The sequence below is a fragment of the Oncorhynchus mykiss genome, chromosome 6 (genome assembly GCF_013265735.2).
Source record: "Oncorhynchus mykiss isolate Arlee chromosome 6, USDA_OmykA_1.1, whole genome shotgun sequence".
NCBI classification, from domain to species: domain Eukaryota; kingdom Metazoa; phylum Chordata; class Actinopteri; order Salmoniformes; family Salmonidae; genus Oncorhynchus; species Oncorhynchus mykiss.
The window spans coordinates 41,287,348-41,311,996 of NC_048570.1; the positions used below are offsets into that span (position 1 = coordinate 41,287,348).

General features: G+C 43.1%; 1 long non-coding RNA gene across 1 annotated transcript; it reads right to left on the bottom strand.

Moving 5' to 3' along the window:
* Positions 1-10,778: 10,778 nt before the first annotated feature.
* Positions 10,779-12,635, bottom strand: LOC110525030. The gene is made up of 4 exons (XR_002473698.2): positions 12,333-12,635; positions 11,971-12,068; positions 11,734-11,839; positions 10,779-11,646 (listed from the first exon to the last, which is right to left on the bottom strand). It is a non-coding gene; the product is annotated as an uncharacterized LOC110525030 (long non-coding RNA).
* Between the last annotated feature and the right edge of the window lie 12,014 nt (positions 12,636-24,649).

The window sequence follows — 24,649 nt, forward strand, 5'->3', positions numbered from 1 at the left end:
CTGTGCAAGCGATAATATTGAAATGGAAGGAGTATCAGACCACTGCAAATCTACCAAGACCTGGCCGTCCCTCTAAACTTTCAGCTCATACAAGGAGAAGACTGATCAGAGATGCAGCCAAGAGGCCCATGATCACTCTGGATGAACTGCAGAGATCTACAGCTGAGGTGGGAGACTCTGTCCATAGGACAACAATCAGTTGTATATTGCACAAATCTGGCCTTTATGGAAGAGTGGCAAGAAGAAAGCTATTTCTTAAAGATATCCATAAAAAGTGTCGTTTAAAGTTTGCCACAAGCCACCTGGGAGACACACCAAACATGTGGAAGAAGGTGCTCTGGTCAGATGAAACCAAAATTGAACTTTTTGGCAACAATGCAAAACGTTATGTTTGGCGTAAAAGCAACACAGCTGAACACACCATCCCCACTGTCAAACATGGTGGTGGCAGCATCATGGTTTGGGCCTGCTTTTCTTCAGCAGGGACAGGGAAGATGGTTAAAATTGATGGGAAGATGGATGGAGCCAAATACAGGACCATTCTGGAAGAAAACCTGATGGAGTCTGCAAAAGACCTGAGACTGGGACGGAGATTTGTCTTCCAACAAGACAATGATCCAAAACATAAAGCAAAATCTACAATGGAATGGTTCAAAAATAAACATATCCAGGTGTTAGAATGGCCAAGTCAAAGTCCAGACCTGAATCCAATCGAGAATCTGTGGAAAGAACTGAAAACTGCTGTTCACAAATGCTCTCCATCCAACCTCACTGAGCTCGAGCTGTTTTGCAAGGAGGAATGGGAAAAAAATTCAGTCTCTCGATGTGCAAAACTGATAGGAACATACCCCAAGCGACTTACAGCTGTAATCGCAGCAAAAGGTGGCGCTACAAAGTATTAACTTAAGGGGGCTGAATAATTTTGCACGCCCAATTTTTTAGTTTTTGATTTGTTAAAAAAGTTTGAAATATCCAATAAATGTCGTTCCACTTCATGATTGTGTCCCACTTGTTGTTGATTCTTCACAAAAAAATACAGTTTTATATCTTTATGTTTGAAGCCTGAAATGTGGCAAAAGGTCGCAAAGTTCAAGGGGGCCGAATACTTTCGCAAGGCACTGTATCTGAGATTGGAACTATCCGCCTCCTGTGTCTGCATCTGGGTCTTATCCTGAGTCGTGATACATCAAATCCAACTGTCTTAGTCACTCCTCTTGAGCAGTTCAAGAGGAGTTAAGAAAATATTTACCAAATAAACTAAAGTAAAAAATAATAAAAAGGAAAACAATAAAATAACAATAACGAGGCTAAGTACAGGGGCTACCGGTACCGAGTCAGTGTGCGGTGGTACAGGTTAGTTGAGGTAATTTGTACATGTTGGTAGGGGTGAAGTGACTATGCATAGATAATAAACAGCCAGTAGCAGCAGTGTACAAAACAAATGGAGGGGGGATGTCAATGTAAATAGTCCGGTGGACATTTGATTAGTTGCTCAGCAGAATTATGACTTGGGAGTAGAAGCTGTTAAGGAGCCTTTTGGTCCTAGACTTTGCACTCCGGTACCACTTGCCGTGCGGTAGCAGAGAAAACAGTCTATGACTTGGGTGACTGGAGTCTCTGACATTTTTTGGGGCCTTCCTCTGATACCGCCTATTATATAGGTCCTGGATGATAGGAAGCTTTGCCCCAGTGATGTACTGGGCCGTACACACTACCCTCTGTAGCGCCTTACGGTCAGATGCCAAGCAGTTGCCATACTAGTCAGTGATGCAACTGGCCAGGATGCTCTCGATGTAGCAGCTTTAGAACTGTTTGAGGATCTGGGGACCCATGCCAAATCTTTCCAGTCCCTTGAGGGGGAAAAGGTGTTGTTATGGCCTTTTCACAACTGTCTTTGTGTGTTTGGACCATGATAGTTCGTTGGTGATGTGGACACCAAGGAACTTGAAACTTGTGACCCGCTTCACCACAGCCCCATCGATGTTAATGGGGGTCTGTTCGGCCTGCTTTTTCCTGTAGTCCACGATCAGCTCCTGTGGTCCTGGCACCACACTGCCAGTTCTCTGACCTCCTCCCTCTTATCATTGTCGGGGATTTCTTGCCGCACAGAATATTTGGTAAAATTATACATTTTCTGTATGGTTTCTTTTTTTTTTTTTTACCCCATTTTCTCCCCAATTTCATGGTATCCAATTGTTATTAAGTACTATCTTGTCTCATCGCTACAACTCCCGTACGGGCTCGGGAGAGACAAAGGTCGAAAGCCATGCATCCTCCGAAACACAATCCAACCAAGCCGCACTGCTTCTTATTAACACAGCGCGCCTCCAACCCAGAAGCCAGACGCACCAATGTGTCAGAGGAAACACCGTGCACCTGGCTACCTTGGTTAGCGCGCACTGCGCCCACCACAAGAGTCACTGGTGCACGATGAGACAAGGATATCCCTACCGGCCAAACCCTCCCTAACCCGGACGAGGCTAGGCCAATTGTGCATCGCCCCACGGACCTCCCGGTCGTGGCCGGCTGTGACTGGGCGCGAACCCAGAGTCTCTGGTGGCACAGCTAGTTCCAGACCACTGCGCCACCCAGGAGGCCCTTCTGTATGGTTTCTTAATAAAAAGGGGACCATAGAATTAGTTTACCCCTTTGGCTCAACATACCCCACTCACCCCTACAGTCTCTTTTAGCTGAACGGAGCTAAATGATCTGGCTCACCGAAAAGACTGGGAATGCCCATCACTAATAGGCATGTCTGTGACTGCGTGACAACATGTATGTATGATGTGTGTTCAGCACACACTATGAGTATTTTATTGAGTCTCTCTGTGTGTGGCCTAGCTGAAAAGTATTTGAATGGTCTGCATTAGTTTCATACTAACTGTCTGTCTCTCACGAGAGGCCCTTTTGGTGTGTTTCTTTGCATGTGTGGCCTTGGTGAAGATGATCAGAATAGTTTGCGTAACTCTGGGTTCGAGCATTTTGTGTAAACCACAGTGGGTTATTGGTCCTGGTGCTGTAACAAAAACAAGACCTCAAAGAGCCACATATTCTCTCCCTCTCTCTCTCACTCTCTCTCTCTCTCTCACTCTCTCTCTCACACACACACACACACACACACACACACACAGTCTTGTGTAACTAACCTTGTGGGGACACACAATTCAGTCCTGTTCAAAATCCTATTTTCCCTAACCCCTATACCTAACGCTAACCCTTACCTTAACCCTAGCAATTACCCCAAAACGTAACCTTAACCCCAACCCTAAACCTAACCTTAGCACTTAATTCTAACCGTAACACTAATTCTAACCTTAACCCTAAACCCCCCAGAAATAGCATTTGACCTTGTGGGGACTAACAAAATGTATCCAGGTGGTCAAATGTATGTTTGTTTAATATTCTTCTGGTCACCACAAATATAGTTAAACTCACCCCCCACATACACACACACACACACACAGATCTGCTGATCCGGCTCCAGGTTCTATCCTGGGACCGATCAGAGCAGCAAGGTGAGGTGAAAAAGGGTGATGATGGGGAGCAGTTGAGTAGTTGGCTGTCATTTGGTTAACGCTCCGCCACTCAGCCCTCCCGCTGACAGCACTGACATGATCATTCCAACACATGCATCTTCCCCGGAATGTTATTCCTACAGTCTACACTCTTAGAAACAAAGATTTGCTCTTAAAGGGTTACACTTGTCCCTGTAGTGGTACCCTGCAAGGTATGTCATTTGTACCTTTTAGTTATAGGTACAAAATTGTACCCTTGAAGTTCGTACCGTACCCTTTCCTGCAGTCAAATGATCAAATCACCCTCTAGTGGCCTTATGGGTGGAATTGTATTCATATTTTTCCTAATTAATAGACATGAATTAACCACTAAGGCCGATGTCCGTACCCTTGTGGAAATCGAATTAGCATGATTTAAAAATCCCCATAAAAATACATCTGTTTTTTTTTTGCATAGGATGAGTCTCAATCCACCACATCCGCAGTGAAAGAGCTAGTGTTTGACATCCCGAAACTCAGCCTTGTCACTAAATCGTCTGGCCTACAAACAATTATGACCCATCTATAGGACTCTCACTAACATGATGGTGTTCTCTGTTTTGCTCTACGTATAAATGAGACTACCTAACTGGAACAACCATCTCAGTGACTGGTGTAATTAATCCAACTACTAACAGGTTGGATTAGTTTAGAAAAATGTATGTTATTTATATTTGTGTAGCATCAGATCAATCAATCAATGTGCATGCCATGTGGCTCTGCTTGCAACGCCGCGCCGGGGCTGTGGGTTTGATTCCCACGGGGGACCCGTATGAAAATGTATGCACTTACTACTGTAAGTCTCTTGTGACAAGAGTGTCTGCTAAATGACTCAAATGTAAATGCATGCAAAAACAAGGTGTCTGACAGTGTGATGATTCTACCTTTATTTAAAAAATGCGGGGAAAAAATGCAAGGCGTTCCAGATGGTTCTAGGAGTTCAAGGGACTGCGCCACGTGCACTGACCCCAAAACAGGCATGAGTCCAGGCTAGGCATGGGGAAAGGCATGGCAAAGAGTACAGGCAGGCAGACTGGCTGATTGGTTGGCTTGCTGGCAGGCTGACAAACAGCAGACAAGTACCATATGTATTAAGTCCTTTGACCACATGATGGCGCTATTGTAATGAAAGTACAGTCATAGGAAATTACACTAAACTTGAATTAGAAATTGCCCCTTAACACAGATCTAGGATAAGATAATCATATTCTGTATGTGTCAGAGGTTGAGGGAAACTTCTCTCTCTTCTGTATAGAAGGTATGACATCTGCATGTGGTCACTGTGAACGATGAACCTATGATTAAACTTAACAATGTAATCAAGCTATCGGACATGTAGAATGAATACCTGCTTTTATCTATTAATCCAATCTAGCCTTATTTCATTAAGGCTAGATTGAAATTGGGGTTTGGAGGGTGGAGTCTAATTTAGAAGGTGCCCATAAGACTATGTTGAGCGAAGAGACAAGAGCATTCGTATCCTGTAGCCTACTGATATGATCTGTAAATGTGGAAGAGGTAGTTACATAAACTGCATTTGCCCTACATTTAGAAGACCGTGGTGATCTTAGTCATGGCCCGAAGACAAAACAGCGGAGAGTGCTTTCAATAATGCAATTCTCGAGCGGCCTCTCCTTCTCTGGAATGAATAGAAGAGAGTAGGCTACAGAGGAGGATGAAATGGAGGGAAACAAGATGATGATGGCGAGATGGATCTCCGTTTTTCAGTCAGTAGTTGCTGGGAAAACGGGATGCTTATCGTAAATCTCGGTGGAGGCTCAAGGAGCTGATGAATTGTGACCGCTGACTTCTGGGAAGCTCTCCCACGTGTGTGTGTGTGTGTGTGTGTGTGTGTGTGTGTGAGAGAGAGAGAAATAGGCCGCAATCATATAGCCTAAACCACCCCATTGCCGGTAAAATCAATTCCGGTTGCATGGATGGTCATCATCCCTGGCACAAACTTTCATGTTTCCAGGAATAAGGGCTAGAAAATGCTATAACGATGAAAAAGTGCTTGGATTAGGCTATTGAGCAAATCTGTCAATTCAGAGAATCCCTACAAGCAAGTAAATTCAATGATCTGACTGTATACAATGACGACATGTATAGATTCATTAATGTGCATACATGCACACGCTCAATGCTTAAAGGCCCAGTGCAAGCAAAAACTGGATTTGTCCTGTATTTATACATATTTCCACACTATGAGGTTGGAATAATACTACAGAATTGTGAAAAGCATGATAATTCCCTTTTAGTGTGAGAGGGACAGTCCATAAGCGCAGACGAAGGATATCAAGGATCTGATAATATTCTGTATGGAGGAATGGTCTAACATCACTCCCAATGTGTTCTCCAATCTCATAAAACATTTTAGAAAAAGGCTCAGTTCTGTTATCCTTGCAAGGTGAAAATGACTTGCTACAAAATCTCTTTCTCAGAGACTTCCCAATTTTCTTCACACAATATAACTCAGTATTTGAAATATTTATTTTATGCAGGCATGTTTGCTAACCTTTATCAAGGGTGTCAATCATTTCTGAGCCCTCTGTACTAATGGACGTCTTATTTCTGACACAGCAAAGAAGTCATGTTTTTTTCTTCAATTCTAGCTGTACATCAATTTGACCAGCAGAGGGCAGTGAATGCTAGGGAATAATAATGGATTTCTAAAAGACCTGCCGCTGCTCGGATTCTCAATGTGAGTCACCAGCAGACTAGTGATTGGGGAAGAAATAGATAGTTACATATCGGGATATTGCTTTTTAAGATATATCGTATCATTTTGACAATATCGCAATATTATTTGCCGCTAGTTGGCTGTACCTGGACCAAACAGTAAACTAGTTTTCTCATGGCTTTCTCTTATCCCTCTGCAGCAGACATATGGTGAGCAATATTTGGAACATCGAATTGCAATAAAATCACAGTATTGAATCGGAATACATTGAATCATGAGAATCGCAATACGTTTTGCATCGGCACCTAAGTATCATGATAATAAGGTATCGTGAGGTCCCTGGCAATTCACAGCCCTACAGCAGACTCATAGCTCTACCAGCCCTGCCTTCTCTCTCTCTCTATCTCTCTCCCTCTCTCTTTCTTCATACACACAGCCACAAGCAGGTGTCTGGTTATGTGTGCTGCAGCCCCACAGCAGATGTTGACAGAATGCACATGTTCAAACACACAAAAACATGCACCTGGATGACTAACAGCTAGGTTGTTATTGAAAATGACAATTTGTTTTCAAGTGACCTACCTAGCTAACCTAAAGGTTCGCAGTGAAGAGAAAACGATTTCTGTAACGCAAGTGCACCAAGAGTGTTTTAACCCAGAAATACACATTTAACTAAATGCTAGATCATTTAATTGCATAGTTGCCTACTTAGAATCCAAACCTAGTAATTGGAAGTTACCTCACACCTCAGTATTGGCTGTTGGCCATTAGCTCAACATGTTTGTAGGGGATGTTTGCTTTGCCTGTCTATGTTTGTTGTTTTATAGGGACTAAAACCGACTCCTCCTTTGTGTTATGGGGGCATATCCTGTGTTATGGTGACATATCCTGTGTTTAGATGATTTTTATCAGTAAGTGTGCATGTGCAGTGTGCTCCATGAAGCATCGGTAACCAAGGAACAGAGCCACCCAGGTACAATCTTTGACATTGTATCAAACTGCCCCAAATATAATGACGCAACACAAAGTAGTTTGATAAGGGCTCTTGGTATGTTTGCCAATGGTAAGTGCTCCACTGAAAACAATTTAAGTAATTCAATCAAGGACAAAGTATGTCTGTCTGACTTTTCCAATGGGGGTAAATACAGTTGACAGACCCATCGGTTGCCAAGTTGTCTGTCCTACGTTTTGCAGTTGTTGTTGTTGCTGTTGCGCTACCACTGTAAGGATCTCGTGCAAAATAAATAGTTGTATCATTCATGTTACACGATGGAGGACATGTTATACAATATGACAAGTCTTATATGATTATTTAGAGGAGACAGTGATGTTGCAACAGGTACATAAGTGACAGCTACATAACATCAGCGCTGAACAGTTCCTCAGCAGGGTTTCCGTGGCCACTGCATCAACAACAGGCCACACAGGGCCAGTAACATGATATCGCCTGACTGAAAAGGACACCTCTGAAGGCACGAGGGTTCCGTCTCGGTGTTGTTCTTCCTTCGGTGTGTCAGACGACTTTCCGTTCCACTGCTGCCCCTGCAGGGGGACAGGGTCACGTGGGGCTGGAATGTGGAATGCAGCGAGTGGCGTTCCAGAGTGGCAGAATGCCCCTCTGTGACATCATCAGACTGCTGACTGACCACTGAGGGGCGGCACAGAGGGGTTTATCTTTATCTTTGGAGCTGCTTTTCAAGCTGCCGCCAGCTAGGGGGGGGGGGACAGAATGTGTAGAATGGATAGGTGGTGTATCATAGATCCCCATTGGGTTTGAAGTTTGACTTCATACCAGTCAAATGGAATCCTGTGTGCTTTTTTTGGGGGGGGGGTTGATTACTTATCGCTCTTCTCAACCCAATTTTTGTATGCGACAATGTATTAGTTGCATTGCACGATTTTAGGAAGCTCAGTAGTCACTTCTTATTTCCTCTATTGTAATGCCAGCATAGCATGCCTATCTCGCACGCATCTCTTTCTCCCTTCCGGATCCCACAGCATCAGAAGTGACTTACATAAAGCGTTTATATTACTCTGCTCTAGTGCTGTAAGCTGATACGGCCCTGGACCTATCTTTACTGAAGCTCACCCAATGGGAGCCTGGGAGGTGTAGATCACACAACCCCAATCAGGCTTTTATTCCACAGACCTCTCAGAAATATATACATATGTGTGAGTGTGTGAGTGAATGAGTGAGAGAGTGAGAGAGACCTGGGATGCCACTGTCAGAGACTAGTCAAGGTGGTGAATGACCTCAGAATGAACACTGACGCTAAAAAGCTCTCTGTCTAAGTGCAGCCTTTGACACTAAAGATCATGATATCCTCATGAACAGACTCCAAAATTGGGTTGGCCTCACAGGCTCAGCACTAAACTGGTGTAGGACTTATGACAAATAGATCCTATTGTATTGCACTAGGTGAGCATGTATCTATCTCATGTGGTGTCCCTCAAGGTTAGATTTGATCCTATATCATTTAGTCTATACATGTTACCCCTTAGTAGTGTTATTAGGAAGCATGGTGTAAATGTTCTAAATGCTATATTGATGATGCACATCTGTATAGACCCTGGTTAAATGTATCACTGGCATAAATATATTGATGGCACAAGACTTACAACAGCTAAAAAGGCAAAAGCAAGGTTCTGGTTATTGTTGCTAAGGCCCATAGAGAGAAACTGACGGCACATATACATTATCTGGCACTAGATACATCCCACCAGGCTAAAACCTAGCTGGGATTTTAGACTCTGTCATACACTGTCATACACTATGAAATGTGACCAAATGGCCTTTTTATAACCTAGGAAATATTGCCAAAGTGTATCCGTTTCTCTGCCAGGCCAACACTGAGACTCACGCATGGTTTTATTACTAGCAGGCTTTATTGCTGCAATAGTCTCCTGTCTGGTCTCCCCCCAAAAAAACATTAGCCAACTTCAACTGATTCAGAATGCAGACCAGAAAGAGAGCTCAGGGCTCCTGAGTGGCCCAGCTGTCTTAGACACTGCATCTCCGTGCTAGAGGCATCACTACAGACCCTGGTTCGATTCCAGGCTGTATCACAACTGGCTATGATTGGGAGTCCCATAGGGGGGGGGCGCACAATCGGCCCAGCGTTGTCTGGGTTAGGGTTAAGCCGGGGTATGTAGTCATTGTAAATAAGAATTTGCTCTTAACCGACTTGCCTAGTTAAATAAAAACACCTATTTGTAAGTCTCTGCATTGGTTGCATGTTAGTTTTAGAGTTTTTTTAAGCACTACATGGCCTGGCACCCAAATACATGTCTGATATGCTTTTAAGGTATGTGCCCGGTTGGTCCCTCAAATCTTCTGCCACTGGTCTTTTAGTTGTTCCAGAAAGGACAGCCTTTTGGGGAGGCTCATCTGTCGCTATGGTTCTGGCATTTGGAGCAGCCTGCCAGAGGATCTGAGGGCCTCAGAAATGTTTGACACTTAAGAAAAATCTTAACAGCTTTTTAGCTTTGCTTTTAAGACTAGAAGCGCAGAGACAGTAATTTTTACTGCATATGAATTTAAAAATGTAAATATGTTGTTTTTAGAATTTTGATATCACAAACTGAATGGGTTATAAGCAGTTTTAGGAGGACATGTCATTTTCTTGCTGGGTGTGCCAAAAAGTGACTTTTTCCAAATCCTCTTAGAGTCATATGCAAGTATTGATGTTGTGATTTCTATATAGTATCAGAAAGAGCAGATTGGGGTTTCTAAACCACTTACCTTAGCCAAATAGATGATATTACAAAATATTAAATTTTCCAAGAATAACAGCGAGCAGATCACCTACAGTAGATAATGAAAATGCTCTATTACATTTTTTACATGTATTTTTCCATAAGATTTTTTTTGTTGTTGAAAATATTAGATTTTAGATGTAAATGAAAAATTTGGGTTTTTTTGCAAAATGCTATATCCATTGTTAAGCTGGAATAGAATGTTTGTATCCTGTATATTTGACTGTGATACTGTATGTGGTTGGTCTCACCTAGCTATCTTAAGATGAATGTACTTACTGTAGGTCACTCTGGATAAGATAATCTGTTGACTGAAGTGTAAAATGTTTCACATACAGATCTCATATTACAGTATTTAATAATAATTTAAAAGGATACAGTACCAATCAAGTTTGGACACCTACTCATTGAAGGGTTTTTCTTTATTTTTTATTATTTTCTACATTGTAGAATAATAGTGAAGACATCAAAACTATGAAATAACACATTGAATCATGTAGTAACAAAAAAAGGGTTAAACATTATTTTAGAATATTCAACGTAGCCACGCATTGCCTTGATTACCGTTTTGCACAACATTAGATCAGGTTATTGGTTACTGTTTGTTTACAACATTGCAATGTTGTATCTACATAAACCAAATCACATAACTTTAAATAAACTTGATTCTCACAGAGAACTAAACATAATAAATGTAGTAAACATACTAAACAACATGTATTCAATGTCTTAATGCAATACAACTTAAAATGATCATCATGCTAAAGAAGAAAGGAGCAAAGACTGCATATTGTTTGACATTTTTATGTAGCTACAACATTTACATGTGAACACAATGGGGATGTTGACCTTATGATGTTTAAAGGGGCAACTACTGAATTTACATGAGCCAAGTGATACATGAGCAATAGCTTTCAACTATTGAAAGTTTAAAAGATAAGATTTAATAATTAAAACATCAAAAACTAAATGAAACCCAGTTCAGAACGATTGCCTTTTTGAGTGAACTTTGAAGATGGCGGCCCTATGGAAGTCTTTCATCCAAAATGCATGCACTGTAACATTTTCTATTTTGGCATCTTAAAAAGGTAGACTCAGCGGCTAATGGGAGAGTTTAGCCTTGTAAAAATGCGGTCAGCTCCTCCCAATATAGCAAGAAGCCTTGACCATTTTTTGAGTGCGGCAGGTAGCCTAGTGGTTAGAGCGTTGGGCCAGTAACCGAACGGTTGCTGGTTTGTATCCCCGAGCTGTAGTTCTGCCACTGAACAAGGCAGTTGGCCCACTGTTCCCCGGTAGGCCGTCATTGTAAATAAGAATTTGTTCTTAAATGACTTGCCTAGTTAAATAAATGATACATACATTTTTAAAAAGCTGTTAAAGTTGCCTTGATGTTGCTATGCTTCTCACTGAAACTGGCATTCCATATATTTTTCAGCAAGGAAACAATGTATATAAACAAATGATGGAGCTAGCATAAACTAGGCCTACTAAATCTACCTTTAAATTGTGTGGCCAACTGTTCCACAGTACACAATATTTTGCTCCAGCCAAGCCTCAACACAATTGTATCAAACAGATATTAAATCTAGACTGGGGACTTCATCACTAAGAAGTTGTCTAATAGTTGTCTCTTCTTCCTGACTCAGGTGTATTAGGCTTGGGTGGAAGAAAAGCAACATAAAATGTAGTTATCCCTAATATGGAAATTCATATTATTCCCGAAAATAATGATTGTTAACTTACATCTCAAAGCCAAGCATGCAAGAAGTGGCACCTGTTGCGCACATCTCTCTGTCCTCGGGTAGATTGAAGGCCTCAATCTTGGTTTTTGCCTTGTAACTGATTGCTTCTAGAAAGAGAGAAAGAACAACACATGATGAAGATGAGCTAGCTACTAGTTTAAAGCAATGAAAGATCTAATTGCTACAAAGAAGGAATGTATGGGCTACATTTATGAAAACAATGCATGCATTTGCTTACCATGCTTATAGACACAAATGTATCGCTCAAAGAGGGTTCATGCATCCTCCTCCCAATACAGCATTTTCCAACACCACAGGTAGGGGAAGGGCAGCCATCTGCAAGAGTCAAAAATATCATAACCTTAGTTAGCCAAGTAGCTAACCGAGCAGCTAGCCAAGTAGCTAGCTACGCAGTTAGCCAAGCAGCTAGCCAAGCAGCTAGCCAAGTAGCTAGCTAAGCAGTTAGACAAGCAGTGGCGCTGACACATTGAAACTCAAAGTGTTTCACTATCCCATAAAGCATGACATTGTTAACTAGGCATCAATGAGCTAACATTTTTTAATTCATTAAGAAGTTGAATTAATAAGTTAGACACTCACTGGCAAACTTTGATAGGTAGCTAGCTAGATTTCTTAGTTTCCATTTTCCAACAGATTTTTCGAATCCCCCTGATTGGTCGTCAACTGGTCTTAAAACGCATGTTTTCACCAGAAGCAGTTTCTGGTAACGTGGCAATAAATATTGTTGCCACAGATTGAAATAGAATCTTGAGAGAATTTTTTGTCAGAAGAAAAAAAACTAGAAAAAAGAAAAAAAACTAGAATACATATTATTGATGAAAAAGGTTTGCTGCAGATTCACCATTATTGGCAAACTTCTGGCAACATTTTTTTTGACACACTTGCAGGAAGTTTCATTTTTATAAGGGAAGTGATAGATTTTCAACAAATACATCTCTGTCATTTAACCGCCTCATGCCATGAGTTGATGAGTTGAAAAAACACAACAATCCCGACGGTTTTAAGTGTTGTCTTAGCCATATTATCTACTTTATTTATTTTATCCATTTTGCTGCATCAGTCTCTCATTTCTACAGTTATTTTACTATTGTTTTACTATTTGAATTGATCTCTTAATTCATTTTTATTCATGTCTACCATCGCTTTATATTTGCATAGAAACATGTGGCGTTTTAATCTTTCTCACCTTTTATTATTTTATTGGTTAAGCACATTAAAATGCATTTGTCGTGAAAAAATGTGCCATATAAAGAACATTTGAGTTGATATTTAACACAGGTGAACTTCCTGCCTGGGGAACAAAGCACCTGTTACCTGTATGCAAACCAGAAATGTCATCGAGTCGTTTACAGTAAGAGGAAAGACAGAGCGAGAGTCTCAGAACTAAGTACCTGTTTATTGCTTCCCTGCCAGGAATGTACATAGGCATGGCATACAGTAAAGTATTCGGTCTTACAATAGCCATTAGCAGACAGTGGACACAGGCTCTGGAGGACTTGAGTTTGACACCCCTGGCCTATATACTGCAACCATTTCAATTTACCAGACCTCTTGTTTGGAGTTAACTTTTAATCTGAGACTGGTTTAGATCTGGAAAACTCTAGCCAATCAAATACATGAATTGATCAGTTGAGTTCCATAGAGCTGCAAAAATAAGCAACAGACTCTGACCCTTGAGACCCAGCGTTTGACACCACTGGCCTACCTAACCAGTATGTTGCGCGACCCGCTTGTATACCCTGACTGTAGATTGTTCTGGACGAGAGCTTGTGTTTACTGTAAGTGACTAAGATGAAGATCAGTGCTTATAGAGGGGGCAGGACAGTGGACTCCTGTCCCTGGATTCAGTGTTTCCCCCACCCCCTGACTGTGTGGGTTCTGTTGACTGTTTGCTGACTCATAGTTGACATAGGTGGGCTTGTATTTCTGTTTTCACGGAGGGTCGTCTGCATCTGTGCCGGAAAACGAGTGTACAGTCAGTTCTCCAGTGCTGACCCACTGAACTGCACATAGTCACCGTGACATGGGAAGAGAGAGTGTGTCTGTGTGCTTTGTATCTATAAAATAAAGAGAGAGTGTGGGGGCATCCCGAGGTAGAAACAATACACACACACACACACACACACACACACACACACCCCCCTACACATACAAAATGATCTTCCCTGGCCTGAGAGCAGGAAAGGAAATCGATAGCTATTAGGAAGCACTTCCAGTACAGTATTATCTTCCCTAGGTCCTTACATGTGCTAGCTATAAGCTGTTACTGTAAGACCTAATAAAAGCAGCGATATCTCTCTTGGCTTGGTCATATGCCATTACTGGAATAACTCAAAGTTATAACATAGTTTTGTTTTTCTCACAATTCGGTAAAAGATATTTACTGAGAATAAATGACAAAGCCAATTTCTGGAACATTCTGTTTTGTATTTGTACAACAACAAAAAAGCCAGGATAGACACTCTCAAAATTACCCACCATGAACAGAAAAACTGAAGAAGCTGTCTTGACCAAACCCTGACCCAGACACGTGAGATCGGAATAAAGAGAATACAGCAAGAAATGATCGATTGGATTTTGGAGCTGAGGGTAAGGAACACAATGACCGAGTCTTTGTTTTTAGTTTACTCAGAGAGGACACGGAGATATATCAAGACATACCACTCAAGGACAGTTAATAGCGGTGTGACTGGAGGCTGTGCTATTTTTAAGACGGGGACATCATGCACTTGGACCCCTCTGAAGCAAGAAAACAAATACGTTTTTGACGAGCTGGATGCAGATAAAAATCGGTAGAAATAATAGAATCTCTATGGATGATGTTCTCCATTGTGATGTCATGTGTTCTTGATGTTCTCTGTTGTAATATTGCATCATGTCTTCTGATGTTCTCTGTTGTGATGTCATGACTTCTGATTATGTGCTGTGATGTCCTGTCTTCTGATGTTCTCTGTTGTGATGTCATGACTTCTGATGATGTGTTGTGATGACATGTCTTCTGATGTTCTCCATTGTGATTTCATGTGTTCTGATCTTCTCCATAATGGCAAGTGTTTTGGTGATCTTAATTTTGATGTCATGTATTATGATGTTCAATGTAGTGATGTCAATTCTTTCCGATGACATGTTGTGATGCATAGTTCAGATTATTAACTCAAAGAGAAAAATCACTCAAAACAATTAGACATCATATTCAGCATACTGCAATACCTCAGGATGTTAGTTCTGAGTCATCCAAGCTGCAGGCCGGAGTTTGCCTTTCTCCCCTGAGGGTGAAAAACCAACCCCCTACTCTAAAGGCTAGAGACAAATATCACACACACCTCACAGCTTCTCTCACCTGCACTGCAAACACTGATCGAGCATAACTAAATCAGTTTGGATCTAAACTTTGTCACCAAGCAACAGAGGTGGCATCCATTTAACTGCAAAGGAATGTAGAGAGAAACGTTACACTCACTCCACAGCTCTGTGACAAAATCGTATTCCACAGACCTGCCAACCTGTAATTTAATTAGATTTCCATTTTCACAGTTTAATATCGAGATTCATACCTTCCTTACAGAAAGACAGAGAATAGCTTACTGTAGAATGTCCAAGAAATAGCTCCTAGAAACAGCTTGGCTTTGGTACTCGAGCAGATATGTCAACACCATTTTATCACTGCCAAAATGCACTGATCCCCCCCCCCCCCCCCCCCCCCCCGCAAATAAATACTCCCAATATTGTAGCAAAAATTATCTTATTTTTGCACTATTTTTTTTGGTCTGTGAAAAAAGCAGACAGACAGACAAGCAGGCACGCACACACACCCATGTTCACCATCAGCCCTAGTTGATCCTGTGCAGGGTTAATGCCTCTTTATGAGGGGAGCAGCTGCCCAGTCATTGTTACAGGGGATACAGAGGCCCACAGGGGAGAGAGGATGGACTATACAGGGGCCTACCTCTGACCCCACCAGCCACTACTAGTTCAACTTTGACCCCTTTTTGAAATGATGTCATATAGATTCAAAGCCATGGCTGAGCGTGAGGATTTCCTTCCACGAGGAAACGTGTTGATAATGTCTGGCCCCTGCTTGCTTATACGCACAGAACTAGTTAGTCACTTTCCTTCAGGTCAAGCTGTAGTCATTTTCTATCCATCTATCCATCTGACGTCATTATTAACAACCACTCTTGTCCTCTCTTATTGGTCACGTGCAGGTGTAGACCTTAGAGTGAAATGCTTACTTACACGCCCTTAACCAAGAGTGTAGTTTTTAAGTAAAAAATAGGTATTAGGTAAACAATAGATAAATAAAAAAAATAAAAAACTGTAAAAAGTAACAGTAGGGAGGCTATATACTGGTGGTACCGGCACAGTGTCGGTTAGTCAGGCTATTTGAGGTAATATGTACATGTAGGATTAGTTACTATGCATAGATGATAAACAGAGAGTAGCAGCAGCGTAAAAGAGGGGTTGGCGGTATACAATGCATAGTCCGGGTAGCCATTTGATTAGCTGTTCAGGAGTCTTATGGCTTGGGTGTAAAAGCTGTTGAGAAGCCTTTTGGTCCTAGACTTGGCGGCTCCGGTACCGCTTGCCATGTGGTAGCAGAGAGAACAGTCTATAACTGGGGTGGCTGGAGTCTTTGACCATTTTTAGGGCCTTCCTCTGACACCGCCTGTTATAGATGGATGGCAGGCAGCTTAGCCCCAGTGATGTACTGGGCCGTACGCACTACCCTCTGTAGTGCCTTGCGGTCGGAGGCTGAGCAGTTGCTGTACCCGGCAGTGATGCCTTTCGGAGGATCTCAGGACCCATGGCAAATATTTTTTGTTTCCTGAGGGGCAGTAGACTGTCTTGGTGTGTTTGGACCATTCTAGTTTGTTGGTGATGTGGACACCGAGGAACTTGAAGCTCTCAACCTGCTCCTTTACAGCCCCGTCGAGGAGAATGGGGGCGTGCTCGGTCATCCTTTAACCTGTAGTCCCCAATCATCTCCTTTTTGAGATGATTGTGGAGTGTCAGTCAGTTGTTGATAGTGCAGTTGTGACGTGCAGTATTTGTGCTTGATGCAGTTTGTGACGTGCAGTATTTGTGCTTGAGGTTGCCAGAGACAGACTAACCAAGGGTTAATAGTGTCTTAATGGGGCCAGAGGCCTGTGGGGAGGCCAGCTGTAGTGGCTGCATCTGCTCCACACCCCCTGGGGCTGGGGGGGACTGAGGAGGAGGACAGAGAGGAGACCTTACTGCCGAGCTGCTGCTTTCATGCCCTTCTCTGTCTCTGCCTACTGCTCAAGTTGCACAGCCCGCACGTCTGAGTCAAAGGGTCATTCATCACAAACACACACATGAGCGTGCTCCTGCACACACACACACACACCACCCACAAACACAAATATGCATACGCACACCACCCACAAACACAAAGACACACACACACATTGCCCCCTCCACCCCTATTCACACACACACACACGTAAACCCCTCCCACTCACACACACACCCAGACACTCACGAACTACCCCTGTGCAGCCACCCCAGTGAGCAGTGAGTCACAAGATACTAGGTTGTTAACAACACTGGGTTGTTAGAACACTGAGGAGGCAGTAGCATGAGGCATCTGCAGTATAATGTCTTAGTCACCACGGCAACTGTGTCCCTGAGTGTTGTACTGCGACTGAAACTCTTCATTGTTGGAGTTTGTATCAGGTTCGCTCCCTTTGCGCTCCACTCATTCCCCTGCAGGTGTTCAGAGACTTTTGCCGTCTTTGACAATAAGTCATAGGGCACTGATGATTCAGGTTGACTCCCATTCAAAATCAGGGGGAAAGTGTCTCTTTAGATGTCAAATTATAACATATCTGCAAAACTCCTTTACTATACTTCATGGTCTTGAGATACTTCATGGTCTTGATACTGTAACTATTTAGGGTTTCTCTTGATCAGTGAAAACGTATACAGGAGGCACTCAAGTAGATACCAACATTAGCAGTTCAAGGTGTTGCTGTTACAGTTTACCTACACCTAGTCAAAGTAACAATTGGGAGAGTTGAGAGCAGTGAGTCACTCTTTAAGGTGTGCTGTTGTTATCGTGGTTAGACCACACAGCTACAGTTAGGAGACAGTGACAGGACCCTACCACAGTATATGACTCAGGCATTTCTGTGTGTGAGGTACCCCCCCCGTGGCACCAACAGCCTGTCAACTCCTCTGTATGTTGGTTATGTGTGTGTGTGTGTGCGCGTGCATGCGTGCCATGTGTGTGTGTGTTAACCTCCCTTTCTGGTCTACCTCTTACCCTACTCTGATAGTACCCAGGATGATACAGATGAATTGAGTGGAGTTTCCTACCACAGAGAAATCCCCCTGAATCTGCTTATTGACTTCCTCTGTTACATTTGACTGACTTTAGTCTCTCATAGATACACACTGCTGGGCTAGTTTACCCTCAGCTCACCACACACACACACGCACGCACGCACGCACACACACACACACACACACACACACACACACACACACACACACAAGGTCATCGGTACAAAGTCAAATGATATGAGACAAATACTTGGAAATTCCAGGTAAGACAGAACAGAAACCTGGAATACATCAACAACAACAAGAAACACCTGAAACATCTGGATGCTGGATTTGTTTGGTGGATTTGTTGGATTTGTTTGGTGTTTTCTACTTCGGTTTTTGAATCCTCACCTGCCACCTGATGTTGAAGCTGAGACAATGAGACAATGAGAGTGACACAGTCAGTCAATCGCCTAGATCTGTTAACCACGCGCTGGTCTCGTCTCCGTCCTGCTCCAGTGAGAGGCAGGGATTAACCCCGCTAATGGAGTGTGGTGACCTCTGACCTCCATAACTGGCCAGTGGCTGGTAGGGTGGAGAGGTCAGCCTGACGTGTATCTGTCAGGAAACCTTTTAGTCCCCTTCAGCTTCAGCACTTTTATGCAGGATATATATCTTCAGCACTTTTATTTCCATGACTGATCAAAACTAGTTTTCTCATGGCTTTCTCTTATCCCTCTGCAGCAGACATATGGTGAGCAATATGTTTGGAACATCGAATTGCAATAAAATCACAGTATCGAATTGTATTACATATAGAATCGTAAGAATCACAATACATGTCGTATCGGGACATAAGTTTCATGATAATATCGTATCGTGAGGTCCCTGGCAATCCCCGGCCCTACAGCAGACTCATAGCCCGACCTGCCTTTTTGTTCTCTCTCTCTCTCTCTCTCTCTCTCTCTCTCTCTCTCTCTGTGGAGTGGTTGACCTAAGGAACTACAGCAGAGGAGAGGCCATGTGCTGCTTCTGCTTTTTCTATTCCCTACTACACTCACTGTTGTCCCTGGTCTTATCTGTCTGTCTGTGTATGTCTCGCTCCGTCTGTGGATGTGGATGACTGGTAGACTGCTGTGGACACAAGATACTAAAGGCCCTTCACTTCTCTCCATTGTCTGATGGCACTTATAGTGAAGTGGCTTTGACCAGTTGACTGGAGGACACAGTGCCCTCTGCTTCTTTCCCCGTTTCTAGATGGGATCCGTCTCTATTTCCGTTTCTATTACCCCTCAGCCTTCATCCAACATCAATGTTTTTTGGTTTGTTTAAAGGAACCAATAGAAGCGCCAGTTCTAATATGAGGAAGAGTTGCGCTTCTACCTCCTGATATGTACCTGTGCTTTTTGACTGTACCTCCATTCTGTACTCCCTTTCCTTTCATTTGACCAGAGCCTTTGAAGTTCCACCTAAACTAGCTACACCAGCCTGCATACCAGGGCTGGGTGTTGGAGCTGTGAGCCAGACATACCTCAGAGTCCTAACCCCCCCTCTGGCTCCAGAACCACATCCAGTTGTTGTTTGTGGAAGGTGGCATGTGTGCTGGGTTGTGTGTGTGTGTGTGTGTGTGCGCGCGTGCGTGCGTGTCATTTCACCGGAATCTTCAGTAATGACTTCTCTGTGTCACCCACTATTTCCACAGACCACATACCGCTTGAGGTAGAGGTTAGCCACTAACACAGGGATTTTAGAACAGTTTATCCTCCCCAAATCCTACCTTTAACGATACGGGGAGAAAACTCAGAACTGACAGCAGATCAGTGTCAAGAGACAACTACACCCTCAGTTATTAAACCATGCAGCCATCTGCATCAGTAAGATGTGTGTTTTAGTTTTACCAACATTCTCAGATTCAGAGATTCAGAGTGTTCAATAGTCACATGTACAGGGTTGCAGATGTGAGTGCAGGGTACAGTGACAATTGTAGACTCCAACATGCAGGACTAAGGGAAATAAAACAATGGAAATTGTCATTTAAAAAATATAAATATAAATAGAATTATATGCATCCTAATAATTGTAGCAGTGATGAATAACTAAATGTCCATTGGGGTGTCAGACAACAGGAACTTGGTGCATACAAAGTGTGTGTGTTTTAAACTTGAATAGCTACAATATGCATCACATAGAAAACATCTGACACATGCCTGGCCTTCTTAGCACCATTAAATATTTTATAGTAGCACAGCAAGTCAAGTCAATGCTGGTGTCAATCAAGACCAAGTTGTAAAACCTGTTTTTGGACATGCTTATAGTCACCCACTCTATCCAGGTCTCTGATTGGACAGCGTTTTTTTGTTATTGTTGTTGTTTTAATTCAACCATACCACAACACCAGACAGGTGGTGCCTCTGCCCGGTTTGCAGGTGTTTCAGGGAGTGGGGTGGTGAACAGATGGGGAATGGTGTGTGGGGAGTCGTCAGTCTCTCACCCGACCCACAGGTTGTGTCTGCATCTCTGTCTGTTTGGCAGTCCAGCTGTACAGTGTCACTGTGTAGTCAGGTAGGCCTTGTTTCGTTGTTCTAGTTCTCACAGAGACACACACTCACACATAGTGGGCCTTTCCCCTGCCTCTCCTTAGGCCACAATCACAGCCTACACGGTAGTGGGGTGAGACTGGGCCCCCGTAGTGCGTACCACAGACACACAAACCCTCTCGCTTTCTCTTTTTCTCTGACACACACACACACACAGCTACTGTTAATGAAATAAGGTCTTAAGTCGGCTGAAGGGAGTCTTTCAGATTAAAGTAGAGCTCGGATTTATCCATGATGTTCTGGCAGGTGGAAGATCTTATCAATCCTATTGAGAGCGAGAGAGAAAGGGAGAGTATGGCCCGTCTGTCTGCAGTGTGTGTGTGTGTGTGTGTGTGTGTGTGTGTGTGTGTGTGTGTGTGTGTGTGTGTGTGTGTGTGTGTGTGTGTGTGTGTGTGTGTGTGTGTGTGTGTGCGTGTGTTTTGTCTTGTGTTTTCGTGTTTGCATCGTTCACCAAATAATGTTTAAAGGTCTGGTCATGCAGGATATGCAGGGAACACACCTACCTTCATCAACCAGGGTTAGGAACCACGCAGACTGCCAGACACACTGACAGTCATACAGTAACTTTGAAACCCATGGACACAGGAGCACACCGACATTCAACAGCCTGTGGAAGGAGGCAGTGCAGACAGTCATACGAGTATCGATAATCACAACACGCCTGAAACGGTTGCTCGCGTGTAGCCAGTACCTTTTGTTATAGTTGCTGCAATTTGAACGGATTATACCTTGGATCTAATGTTTTATACCATCATGCACTGTACACATCCGGACATCTGTAGAAAGACCATCTGGTTGAATAACATAAACAGATCAGACTTACTGCAGAAATTCCCTCGGTTGACATGTGCTGACCGGTAACTGGCTCTCTCTGACCCATAAACACTTAGTTTCCATATTCCTCTCAGTTGTGCTTTTTGTATTTATTTCACCTTTATTTAACCAGGTAGGCCAGTTGAGAACAAGTTCTCATTTACAACTGCGACCTGGCCAAGATAAAGCAAAGCAGTGCGACACAAACAACAACACAGAGTTACACGTAAACAAATGTACAGTCAATAACACAACAGAAAGATCTATGTACAGTGTGTGCAAATGTAGAAGAGTAGGGAGGTAAGGCAATAAATAGGCCATAGAGGCGAAATAATTACAATTTAGCATTACCACTGGAGTGATAGATGTGCAGATGACGATGTGCAAGTAGAGATACTGGGGTGAAAAAGAGCAAGAGGATAAGTAACAATATGGGGATGAGGTAGTTGGGTGTGCTATTTACAGGTTGGCTGTGTACAGGTACAGTGATCGGTAAGCTGTTCTGACAGCTGATGCTTAAAGTTAGTGAGGGAGATATAAGACTCCATCTTCAGTGATTTTTGCAATTCGTTCCAGCCATTGGCAGCAGAGAACTGGAAGGAAAAGTGGCCAAAGGAAGTGTTGGCTTTGGGGATGACCAGTGAAATATACCTGCTGAAGCGCATGCTATGGGTGGGTGTTGCTATGGTGACCAGTGAGCTGAGATCAGGCTGGGCTTTACCCAGCAAAGACTTATATATGACCTCAAACCAGTGGATTTGGTGACGAATATGTAGTGAGGGCCAGCCAACAAGAACATACAGGTCGCAGTGGTGGTTAGTATATGGGGCTTTGGTGACAAAACGTATGGCACTGTGATAGACTACATCCAGTTTGCTGAGTAGAGTGTTGGAGGCTATTTTGTAAATGACATCGCCGAAGTCAAGGATCGGTAGGATAGTCAGTTTTACGAGGGTATGTTTGGCAGCAGGAGTGAAGGCTTTTTTTGCGAAATATGAAGCCGATTCTAAATGTAATTTTGGATTGGAGATGCTTAATGTGAGTGTGGAAGGAGAGTTTACAATCTAACCAGACACCCAGGTATTTGTAGTTGTCCACATATTCTAAGTCAGAACCGTCCAGAGTAGTGATGCTAGTCGGGTGGAAGGCAGCAATTGGTTGAAGAGCATGCACTTAGTTTTACTAGCATTTAGAAGCAGTTGAAGGCCACGGAAGGAGTGTTGTATGGCGTTGAAGCTCGTTTGGAGGACAACAGGCCCTCTGATTTGACACACTGAACTCTATCTGAGAAGTAGTTGGTGAACCAGGCGAGGCAGTCATTTGAGAAGCTATGGCTATTGAGTCTACTGAATGCGGTGATTGCCAGAGTCAAAAGCCTTGTCCAGGTCGATGAAGACGGCTGCACAGTACTGTCTTTTATCGATGCCGGTTATGATATCGTTTAGGACCTTGAGCGTGGCTGAGGTACGCCCATGACCAGCTCGGAAACCAGATTGCGTAGCGGAGAAAGTACGGTGGGATTCGAAATGGTCGGTGATCTGTTTGTTATCTTGGCTTTCGAAGATTTTAGAAAGGCAGGGTAGGATAGATATTGGTATATAACAGTCTGGGTCTAGAGTGTCTCCCGTTTTGAAGAGGGGGGTGACCGCGGCTGCTTTCCAATCTTTGGGGATCTCAGACGATACGAAAGGGAGGAATAAACCCAGTCACATGAGTCTAACAGGGCCAGAATGAGGCTATTTACAGCTGAACTCCTATTTCTGTATTTGTAAATAAAGGGAGCCGCAGATAGACACCAAAAGACAGGCGCTTACTAAGAATAGAAGGGATTGTAACTTTAAAAAGAACTGGGAGGCTGAAAACAAACCCGTGTAAATTAGTCTTAACCTGCTGTCTATACGGGCTGGGGAAAGCACACAAGGATACATCCAGCGCGTTCACATGGTATTCGTTAGATGGCGATTCTAGAACGGACAAAAGTGGTAATATCATCCAAACTCATGAGCAATCCCATGAGGTATTTGTCCTCAGTTTGGGGTTAGAGTTGGGGTTTAAGGTCATAGGTAGGGTAAGGGTTAAAGTTGGTGATTCAAGTCCTGGCAATGATTTTGTTCAGAAACCACTGCACTTCTGTCTTTTCTAGCATGGCCAGATAGTGATGACCGGGCTTATTCTTATTTACCTTACACAATTTAGGAGATATAAACAGCAGGGCACAGTCAATCTCTTACTTATCTCTCTGGGCGGCCTACATCAGTACTCCCTTCACTCCTATAAACTAACCTAACACCACACCATGTACGTGAGAGGTTGCTGGAATCAGAAGTTCTTTGGAAAGGCTCAGGCTATATTAAAACTTTAGAACTAAGAATAGTCTTCAAGAACTACTGCTTGTCTGTCCTACTAATTCTAATTATCGGCTAACGTCTGGAAAGGGACAGTGCTCACGGGGAATTGAGGGAAGTTGTCGCGTGTGTAGTTGTGTAGGTGCATGTGTGGGAGTGATGACAACTTTGTTTTGGTAAATGAACATGGTAACATGAACAGTTTTGGTCCCAGACTCCTTCATCTACTGTTTGCATTCCATTGTTCTTAAGGAGAACCACTTTCACAAGTATTTGCATTAGGAGAAATCCAAAGAATGGAATCATCAAATATTTTTTTCCAGTGGTATAAATGTGTGGTATCTGAAGAAGAGACTGCAGAATATGTCTATGATCTCAGTAATGTCTGTCTGGATTGCTTGGTCCTTTGTGTGTGTGTGGCTCAGTTGGTAGAACATGGTACTTGCAACGCCAGGGTTGTGGATTCAATCCCCACGAGGGAGCATTCCGAAACTGTGTGTGTGTGTGGGTGGGTGCAACAGGAGTAGTGAGTCATGTTGTAACCATTCCTTTGGCAGTCGAACAAACAAGAGGATAGAAGGATGACCCGTACGCAGAGTGAAGTATACACCTGTTCCCCTCTGATCCCAAGAGGAAAGGGCTTAACACACACACACACACACACACACACACACACACTGACTCATCCAGGGGATGGTTACTGAGGACCCATGGCAACTGTGTAGAGAACAGAGGGATTTATCAGGATTATCCCTGGTGGTCCCATATCTCCTCCCTGCAGCAGTGTGTGTGTGTTTTAGGTGACTCGTGGCCATAAAGGCTGGAGATCCATATCCATACACCTGCTGTTGGG